The following is an 11,325-nucleotide window of genomic DNA, read 5'->3' on the forward strand; positions in this document are numbered from 1 at the left end:
AACGAACGAACGAAATTGTTTTAATGAACTTTGGCCATGGACCACAATTCAAAACCAGGGGACTGGGGGTGGGCATGGGAAGGGGTATTATAACACTTGAATAGATGACACAATATAATATTCATGGACTTGACATTAATTCTACTTAATTAGGTCTGAGTATATGATTTCTCCTTTTGATTGCATGGAAAATAAATTTTGATACATGGAAATTTCTCTGCTTGTTGTTTGATCGGAGAAGTGAACTAAGAGACTTGTTTAAACAGTCTTGAGAGAGAGAGAGAGAGAGAGAGAGAGAGAGAGAGAGATTCAGATGATTTATTCATTAATATGTCTAGGTCCCTTTTGAAGGGGTAAGTGAACAACATGAATAGTATCAAACAAAATGAAAATAACTAAGAGAGAGAGTCAGTGATCGCGTGCGCGCACGCACACACACACGCGTGCCTGTATGTATGTGTGTGTGTGTGTGTGTGTGTGTGTGTGTGTGTGTGTGTGTATGCTTTGGTGATGAATGTGTGTGTTTTTGTGTGTGTACACGTGCGATGAAAAAGAAAACGTGAGACAGACAGGCAGAGGCAGAGACAGAGATCGCTTGCTTGCACCGAAGAGAAATTGAGAGGTTTGTGAACTGGTGTGAAGAAAATTTCTTTGAGCTGAATGTTGGCAAAACGAAAGAGCTTGTAATCGACTTCAGAAAAAAGAAATCAAGTTTAAGTAAAATCATCACAAAAAATGAAGTGGTCGAACAAGTAGACTCATACAAATATCTTGGTGTGATAATCGACAATAAGCTGTCTTGGAATGAAAACTCAACTGCACTCATTAAAAAGAGCAACAGTCGCATGTACTGTCTTAGAAAAATGAAATCTTTTAATGTATGCAAGCAGATGCTCCAAATGTTTTACACATCTGTTGTCTGCAGTGTTTTAACATACGGAGCCGTGTGCTGGGGGGGAAACCTGACCAAACATGACAAGACAGGTTGGAAAAATTCATTAGGAAAGCGGGTGGGGTGGTGGGTATAAGACAAGACACCTTTAGCGACATGCACAATAGAAAACTGACTGACAGACTAATAACAATTTTGACCGACGTAAGACACCCACTACATGATGACATTAATAGCAGAAGGTCAGACATAAGTGGTAGGTTTAGAGCTCCACGCGCAAGAACATCTCGATACATTAATTCATTTATTCCTACAGCCATTCGCGCACACAATCAAAACATCCAATACACTAACTCATGAGTGAACCCTCCCACCCCCCAAGCCCCCTCGCCACAGCAACACCTGAACTTCACCAGCAGACGAGTGTATGGGAGCAGACATTATGCGTGCATGTGGGACTGAGCGGGTGAGCACGGGCAAGCATTTCTGTGTGTGTGTGATCGGAAGTGATTTTTAAATATTTTCTTATTTTACTTGGATTTCATGTATCTTAATGTTAATGTTCTAATTTTATTGGCGTGACATATGTTATGTGCATTCATACGTTGTATGTGTGTGTATGTTTCGCATGATTTTATGCCAGTGTTTACAACGAGCCTGTGATTGCACGACTTAATTTCCATGTAGATTAATAAAGTGTTTTTGATTGATTTGATTTGATATATATATATATATATATATATATATGTGTGTGTGTGTGTGTGTGTGTGTGTGTGTGTGTGTGTAAACACCGTGATCGTGTGCTGATGATCTGCGTCTGTGTGTTAATTTATGGGAATGTGCAAAGCGCTCTCATCAGGACCTAGTGAAAACGTCACGCTATTTAAAAAAACAACAACAAACAACAACACAGTCTTAGAACTTTTACTTGATCGACTCAGGCATTGAATCTCAGTTTCACCGCTCCGCCGCCGCCAACTTGAGCACAGTCCGGTGCATACAAAATGAGACCAGCGGTAGGCACACACACACAGTCAACAAACGACTCAGTGATCCAAGCTGAGAAAGCGTGGTGTGGCAAATTCAAAGTCAGTCACACTCTTCACCCATAGGAACGCTTGCTCTTTCTTTACTTTACCAATGACTCTCCGCAATTGTATGGAGACGTACCCCGATGTATTAATTAGTTTGCGGCGGCACACACACACACAGTAGGTGTACTGTAGCTTTCTTTTCTTCACATGCTCTGCCAACAGAATAAAAAGTTAACACCGCCACCTATTGTGGACCGGTGTTGCTTGGGGATTGGGGAACCCCCCCCTCTGTTTTTTTTTAACACCCTCCCCCAGCCTCCCCCCCCCCCCCCCACCCCCGGTTAGAAAGAGTGTGTGCTTTCGTTCTTCAATTTAACGTCTATTCACTGTAAGTGATATAGACGAGGGTAGCAAAAAAAAAAAAAAACAATGACGGGGGGGGGGGGGGGGGGGGGGACAAGAAATTACTGTGTATGCATGTGAGTATGTGAAAGTGTGTGTGTGTGCATGCATGAAAGTGTGTGTGCGTGCTTGTCCGCGCGTGTGTGCGCGCGTGCGTGCGTGTGTGTGTGTGTCGTGTGAGTTGCATTTTAAAAATCATCGATTTAAGTTGTTTTATTTTTGGGTTTTTTGTGTGTGTTTTTTTAAAGCATAACAAGAGTGTATGCGTGTGTGTATGTCAGTGTGTGTGTGTGTTTGTGTGTGTGTGCCGTGAGTGTGTTTGAGTGTGTGTGGGGGGAGGGGGGAATTGTGTGTGGGGGTTGGGTGGGCGGTTGTCAGTGTGTGTGTGTGTGTGTGTGTGTGTGTGTGTGTGTGTGTGTGTGTGTGTGTTTTATCTTCAGTTTAACGTCTATTCACTATAAGTGTTTTTAGACGGAAAGAAGTAAAGAAGTGGATAAAGGAAAGGGAATGCATGTGAATATTAGTGTAAAAAAAAAAAAAAAAAAAAAAAAAAAAAAAAAAAATTCATGTTATGTAACAGAGGAAAAGTATATTATAAGAAAAAGGTCTAAAGAGATTGTGGTGTGTATTGAATGAGGTGTCATGGGAAGGAGAATATGTATATGCATATCAACAAGTATTAACCTATAACAATGTAAATATAAATAACAACATTAATTATAACACATCAAAGGAGGATACCAACTGGACTGGAGTTTAAAATTTCCGAAAACATTCTAAGCAATGAATAATCATTCAAAATCTTTTCAGTGGCTAATGAAATATTGGAAGAAAAGTCATCAACTACATCTTTAGGAATTAACGGTCTTATGCTCGGACAATGAATGAGTAGATGACTTACAGTTATTTGCTTACCGCATACACATTTTATATTTTTAGAAAATTTTGTACGAAAGGCATTTAAACGAATTCTATACATTAGACTTGTAATTTGTCTTGAATGTGCTGCTGGTGTCAAATTTAGAAAATGTTTGGGATTAGCTGCATTCTTTGTGTTTACACAACATTGGTAATATTGATTATTTGACTCTATAAGTAATTTCTTAAATCGATTTCTAGAGACATTTTCTATACAACTAATGTATTCATGTAGATCTAACTGGATGTCAAGTTGTATTGCGCCTTCGAAATTACGTGCTGCTCTTCTAGCTGCTTGGTCTACCCACTCATTTGAAGATATTCCACAGTGCGAAGGTACCCAACAGAAAGTTAATTTAATGCCCTGTTTTGTCAGTTGGTGAATAATATGTTTTATTTCCATTGTCATCTCTATTCGCTTCTTTGAATTTGGAGATTCTATAGCTTTTAATACTGACTTCGAGTCTACACATAATAGAATTTCACTGACAGTTTTCGGAATGTCTGAAATATAATTTAAGGCCATAAGTATGGCTATAAGTTCAGCTGTGAAAATGGAATATTGTCTACCAATATAGTATAATTTTTCTAATCTAAATGAAGGAATTACAAAAGCCGCTCCTGAATTACCATCTTCTAGAACAGATCCGTCTGTGTATATTTTTAGATAATTAGAATATTGATTTTCTATATGGGAGAGCACTTCAGGTTTTAACAAAAATGGTGACTGGTTCTTGGATAAATCTGTATAATCCATGTCAAAGGTAGCTTTACACTGCTCCCATTCAGGGACTGGTGAAAAAGTAGGTATTTTTGCAATTTGCTTGTCTCTTGATTCCGTAGCACTAATGATATCTGATGCAAATGTATTGATGGATGTCATAGACTGTATCGTCTTAGCTCGTTTAGCAAAATCTTTTTGTGAACTTAAATTAACTTCTTCTTTTGAAAAGGTTTCATATGCTAAAGATTTGATAACGAATTTCGCGGCTGAAGCTTTCCTTTGTTCATCAAGAGATAAAACACCTGCTTCTCTGTAGGTCCCTAAATTTGATGTAAGAATGGGCACACCTAGAGCAAGTTTATAAGCCTTACAATCGATGCTTTGCAGCTTCTTTAACAAATGCAGTGGAGCACTGAAAAATACCTCTTGAGCGTATGTCAAGCGTGAACGTACGAGAGAGGTTGCGAGAGATATCAACGCTTTGGTATCTTGCCCCCAGTGCTGTTTACAAATTATTTTAAGGAAATTTAGACCTTTTCTTGCTTTGTTTAGTATATAGTCAATATGATAATTCCACGAAAGCTTTGAAGAAATATAAACTCCCAAAAATTTAACATATTGTGTATATCTGATGATAGAACCATTTATTGTAAACATAGGGAGCTTTTCTGGGTCTGATCCTGTGTTAAATAGCATCATATTTGTTTTTTCTAAGGACAATGATAAGCCATTTTCCGTCATAAAGTTGCTGATTTTATCAAGTTCCCGCTGGTATATTTTCTTTATGTAATTTAGTGTCCTAGTAGGCGTTTTATTTTTCATTGTCACCTTCATCCATAAACAAATGTCATCAGCAAATTGAACCAAGACTGTATCTTTAGCTAGCTTGTTAGGTAGATCTGCTAATAATATATTGAATAAAATTGGCGAAATTACTGATCCTTGTGGTAACCCCATATGTAATTGTCTGGGGTTTGAGTAGGTGTTTCCTATTCTTACTTGTATAAATCTATCTGATAAGAAACTTCTAATATAATCATACATGTTGCCTGTGATACCGATATTTTTCAGTTTATATAAAAGTCGAGCGTGCCACACTTGGTCGTATGCTTTTTTCACATCAAAAAAAGTCGCTAGTACGTTTTTTCGCCTTGCAAACTGTTGCTTTACCTGTGTAGTCAGTTTGACTAGATGTTCTGTGGAGGATCTACCTTTTCTGAAGCCAGCTTGGTTTACAGGAATTACACTATGCTTCTCACAATAATGAACAAGTCTTTTTAGAACAATTTTTTCCATTAGTTTGCATACATGCGATGTTAAGGCAATTGGTCGATAACTGTTTTTATCTGTTCTGCGTTTGCCCTGTTTGTGTATTGGGACAACAATTGATTGTTTCCATACAAGAGGAATGTCACCATCAGACCAACATTTCTTTAAAATTAAGTGTAAGAAATCAGTCAAATTTCCAGGCAAATGTCTCAACATTTCGTTTGAAATTCCGTCTAAACCAACTGCTGTTTTTTTGCTGCTGAGATTTGAGAGACATTCCTTTATTTCATCTGGTGTTATTTCACTATTTATATATAGGTGATTTACACTCTCTGAACCTTGGTATATTTCATTTTTCTCTTGGCTTTCTCTGAACTTTCTATTTTCTTCTGACAAACCAGTGATTCTACTGTGATTACCAAACATGTCAGCAAAAACTTCTGCCTTTTCAATATTTGAAGGTAGATCTGTATGGTCCAGTTTAATTGGGCATTGTGGTAAATATATGCCATTTTTCATTGATTTTAGTTTTTCCCATACCTTTTGCATATCTTTGTGATTGAAAACTTCATTTGTGCAGAAAGACGACCAGTACTGCCTTTTCGCTTGTGCGTTAACACTATTTGCTTTATTTTTAGCCTTTTTCATCTCTAAATGATTTGGGATGGATTGTACTTTTAAGTATATTTTGAATTTTGACTTCTTTTCTTTCTTTGCTGCTTCACAAGCCTCATTCCACCAGATATTACCAGAGTGCTTATGATCTTTAACCGATTTGTACTTGGGTATAGATTCATTTGCAGCGGTGATGACTACATTTGTAAATGTCGAATATAAACTGTTGATGTCTGTGTCGTTTATGTTGCAAATTTGAAACGATGAAAGTAAACTTGTGAATTTATCCCAGTTCGCATGTCGGTAATTATATTTTGGGATCTTATCCTCGTTTGGATCTATTGACTGAGGCATTTTAGATTCAAGTCTTATTATAATAGGCAAATGATCACTATTAAGAGTGTCATCCAGTGTATTCCAGTCACATATTGGTGCCAGATCTGGTGAGATTAAAGTGAGATCTATGGCAGTTGCTCTATGACTTGGATTGTCTGGTATCCGTGTTATTCTGCCATCGTTAAGTAGGTATAAAGAAGTATCTACAATGTTTTCAATAAAACGATTGCTAGTGATCGACTGGCAGTCTTTCTCCCAAAATGGCGAGTGTGCATTGAAGTCTCCCGTGATGAGAACTTTTTTGTCCTGGTCTGTCCGTAATGTTCGAATCCACTCTGTATTAAAGTCATTTGGACCCTGAGGTAGGTATACAGAAATGACAGTTAAGAGTGAAGAATTATACTGGACTTTTACAGCACAAGAATGAATATTTGGTATATCTGGTGGAACGGGGCTGGGACATGGAGTGTACTTGACCCCTTCTCGAATGTATATAGCTGTGCTGATTTTCTCATTGGTATCCACCTTCTGATGTAATGGCGGAAAGTAATAGTGATCAAATTTAGGAAGTTTATCTCGCTTTACATTTAGAGATTGAAGGGCTAGCAACTGGTAATTATGATTCGCCAGATGCTGCACTAAGTGATCACAGTTTGTACCAATAGATCGACAGTTCCACTGAAACACATTTAAGTTGTTGTTGACCGTCATTGCTCGAGAAAGTTCAGTGATTGTCTATTGTTGATCACAGTTCCAAAAAGTTAACTAATTTAACGCAACACAAAAAAATACATTAAACTATAATACCAAAAATAATAATAATAAAGGAATTTTTTTTTTAAAATATATATATATATAATAATAATAATAATCGGTAGGTTATGAATCAATATACTAAATGAGTATGTACTAATGATTATAGTATTTAGAACAGAGATAAAATAGTCGAACAGTACACAGCAGAGCGTCCTGGTGTTCACGTGGGAATAAATTAGATTTGAACACAAGTGAAAGTTCTCCTGGTGATCAGTACAATGACCAGTCTATCAGGTTGCTGAATGGGTTTGTACCACGTAGGCTGGTGGAAGGCGGGGTAGGCGTGGTGTTGATAGTGCTGCGCTGGTCGGGCAGGTCTCCTGGGGGTCTCCCACAGCAGGTCCCTGACAGCACGCCCCACGTTCCCTGCTAGTAGACTGGTCCCCTTCCTGGTGAGGTGCAACTTGTCCCGCAGGTGGTGATGTTTTATGTTGGTGTTTTCTATAAAGGAAATGTTCTTCACGTCATACAGATATGAAGTCAGCATGGCGTTATACAGTTGACGTTTCATTTCTGTTCGTTCGTCATTCACGACAGTAAGTTTACTTACAACGATTTTCGTTGTTGGATATTTTTTCGCCGTGTCCTTTAAGACGTGCACTAAAGATTTGCATGATTTTTCAGGATCGGCTGTTTTCAGGTCATTTATGCCACAATGGATGACCACTGCTTCGGGTTGTTGTCCCTCAGAGCCAAGTTCTTGTAGGCATTTTTGCACAGCACTCAATGTGGGGGTTCGTTTCTTTGATGCATGGAACCAATATGAGTGTCCAAGCCGATTTTTTTTCTACGCCATTCATGACTGAATCGTGAAGAAGCAGGGTGTTCGGTAGTTCTTGCACGTTGTCATTTGATTTCTTTTTTGAGTTGAGAAGTTTCTTTTGTTTGGGTTTTTGCGTCATTTATAGTGTCGTCAGTGGATGAGAATTTGACGTCATTTTTGGGCTTAGTTGTTTTTTCCACTCGATTCAGGCTTATTGCTTTTGCAGTCTTCCTACCTTTAGGCAACATGTGGACTTTCGATGTGGACAGCTGCTCTGGAGTGCCACAGGGATGCGATTTCACTGCCTCTGCGTATGTTGTTGGTGTTGCTGTTGAAAGGCAGGAGTCAGTTTGTGTCCCTGTGGTTTCCATGGGAACACTAGCCAATCTGTTGTTTTCAATTATTTTCTTTTGTTGCTCTACCGCACCCTCGAGCAGTGTGATGCGGTCACACAGCGTCAGAATCACTTCTCGTAATTCCGCAATGGCATCCGTACTCCCACACACCGCAGAAGTTGATGCCTTTATAGTGTCCGCGGTAGATTGCTCCACGGTCGGCGAAGGTGTTGCGCTCAGCCGTTGCCTGTCTCGCCGGTCGGACTCGGTTGGCATTGTTGCTGAACTGGAGGCACCATCCACAGATGCCTCAGCATGCTGTTTTGCAGTTCGAGTCAGTGGCTTTCGCGTCGCAGTACCGCCGAAACTTCTGGTTCTCATTTTCCCCATCACCGAGAGAAACTTTCACAGCAGGCGAAATTTATCTGCCAGTAGGTTCCGCCATTTTGTGTGTGTGTGTGTGTGTGTGTGTGTGTTTTCATTCTTTTTCTTTGTGTTGTTGTTTTTTGTGTTTTTTTTCCCGTCCATCAATGCATACCTGCTGTTAGACGTGGTTGAATTAAACCAAATTAAATCATAGTGCTTAGAGCCTCGCCGACCCATTAGGCCATTTCAAGGCTGTCTGTTTGTAATTAATAACAATAATAATCATGATAGTAGTAGTAGTAGTAGTAGTAGTAGTAATCATGATGATCATATAGTGATGATATAGTAGTAATAATAGCTGCAGCAGCAACAACAACAACAACAACACCACCAACAACAACAACAGCAGCAGCAGCAACGACAACACCAACAACAACAACAGCAGCAGCAGCAGTTGTAGTAATTGTTATTAGTATCAACAACAATGATAAAAGACTCCACCTCTATTACGTCCCATGCAGGCATGCAGCGATCGAGCGACATGCACTGACCAAAATTATTAATGATTCCCTGGACAGAGGAGGAAAGAAAGGCAGGGAGGGGGGGAGAGAGGGAGGGAGGGTAGTTCCAAATCCCCGACACCTGTCACAATATTGAGGCCAGGCGACAGACAGGGTGCGGAACTAAGTGGCAGCAGTGCAACAAAAGAAGCGGACCCGGCGGCTGTGTGTATAGGCTACTCCCACCTACATTGGCTTGACTTTCCTCTCACCCACCCTGGTGATACTGAGAACTTGTGTATAATCGAACAGCAATGAATGAATGAGGGAATTCTTCTACTCTCTCTCTCTCTCTCTCTCAATTCAATCCTTTGGATTATCTAAATTATATAATCTTGTGTACGACCGAACACAATGAATGAGAGATTTTTTCTACTCTCTCTCTCTCTGTCTCTCTCTCTCTCTCTCCACATACATTACAAATTCGTTCCTTAAAGTTATCTAATTTGTATAATCTTAATTAATTGTGTATAATCACGATTAACACACAACGAATAAGAGAATTCTTCTACTCTCTCTCTCTCTCTCTCTCTCTGTGTGTGTGTGTGTGTGTGTGTGTGTGTGTGTTATCGAAATTGACCCCCAGAGCGCATTTAGCTTTTGACAATTTCGGACTGCTTAACAATCATCATCGTAGATTACCTCATGTATACAAGCATGGATAGTTTTGATCCCCCCCCCCGCCCCCCGCCCCCCCGGCCCCCACCCCCCACCGCCCCTCCACCCCCACCCGCTTCCCCTTCTTGATTCAAATGACGGTAGTTAGGAAAAAAAAACAAAAAAAAACAACAACACTGGACAGAAGACCAAACGCCGACCAAGTAAGACCCGAAAGTGAAGAAAGTTTCAAGTCCTTTTTTGACTCACTTGTGTAAACAAAGTGAGTCTATGTTTTAACCCGGTGTTCGGTTGTCTCTCTGTGTGTGTGTGTGTGTGTGTGTCCGTGGTAAACTTTAACATTGACATTTTCTCTGCAAATACTTTGTCAGTTGACACCAAATTAGGCATAAAAATAGGAAAAATTCAGTTCTTTCCAGTCATTTTGTTTAAAACAAAAATGGGTGGCGCTGTAGTGTAGCGACGCGCTCTCTCTGGGGAGAGCAGCCCGAATTTCACACAGAGAAATCTGTTGTGATAAAAAGAAATACAAATACAAATACCTCTGGGATGGGCACAAAAAAATAAATAATGAAGCCTAATTATATGCAGACTACATTTACTGTTATATTTATATTTTTTTGTATTCTCTAAACTTGGCACTTTGATCAGATATTCTGACCCAACAACAAGAGCAGTCATTATTATCATTTTTTGTTCAAACAGGAACTTCTTTTGCTAAGCATGGGAGTTTTATTTATTTTGCAAACGTTTTGGTGCAGATAGTAAAAAAGAGAAATTACTCTGTAATTATGCCAGGGGACTTAATTTGTTTTAAACTGATCTTTCTCACCTTAAACATTACATTTTGAAATTATGCTCAATACATAAAAAGCTTGTGTGTTTTACTCTCAGTCACAAGTGAGTCTTGAAGGCCTTGCCTCTCTTTTTTTTTTCTTTTTTTTTTTTTTTTTCCCCGAAGAAATACATCAGAGACAAGCCAGAGTCTACTAGCCAAGCGTTTCTGAGTGTGGTGCTGTGACGGGCTCAGTGTGACGTTATATTGCTATTTGACGTCTATAATTATTATCAAAGTGACACACTGACACGTGGTCACTGTGATTGACGCGTTTTACTCGTCAGCACAGGTCTGTATGTAGTCTACAGAGTTTTCTCTCTGGCTGAAAGTGCTGAAGCTTCTTGTTTGTATCAGTTAACTAGCGTGCAAACCACACCACTTGAGTGTGTGTAAATTAAAAACAAGAAAGAAAAAAAGTTGATCAAACAAAACCCCCTGCTGCTTCTCTAGACACACGTACGCATTGAAAGGAATCCCGCCATGTCCTGACTGTTGTCAGGTGGAAACAAAGGAATTTATTACTCTCCGGGAACTGTCTATGGTAAGCCGCTGGTGTCATTGGTTTAAAATATATATATATATATATATATATATATATATATATATATATATATATATTTTTTTTTTTTTTTTTTTTTTTTTTTTTTAATCCAGTTGATTTGTTTCATTTTAAATGTCCCAAAATGAATTACACACGACAACGATAAAGGCTTACTTTGAGTCCTATCGTAAGGCATAATCTGTGTGTGTGTGTGCGTGTGTGTGTGTGTGTGTGTGTGTGTGTGTGTGTGTGTGTAGAAAGAGAGCAGTGTGTGTGTGTGTGTGTGTGTGTGTGTGTG

This window comes from Babylonia areolata, chromosome 5, assembly GCF_041734735.1.
Source record: "Babylonia areolata isolate BAREFJ2019XMU chromosome 5, ASM4173473v1, whole genome shotgun sequence".
NCBI classification, from domain to species: domain Eukaryota; kingdom Metazoa; phylum Mollusca; class Gastropoda; order Neogastropoda; family Buccinidae; genus Babylonia; species Babylonia areolata.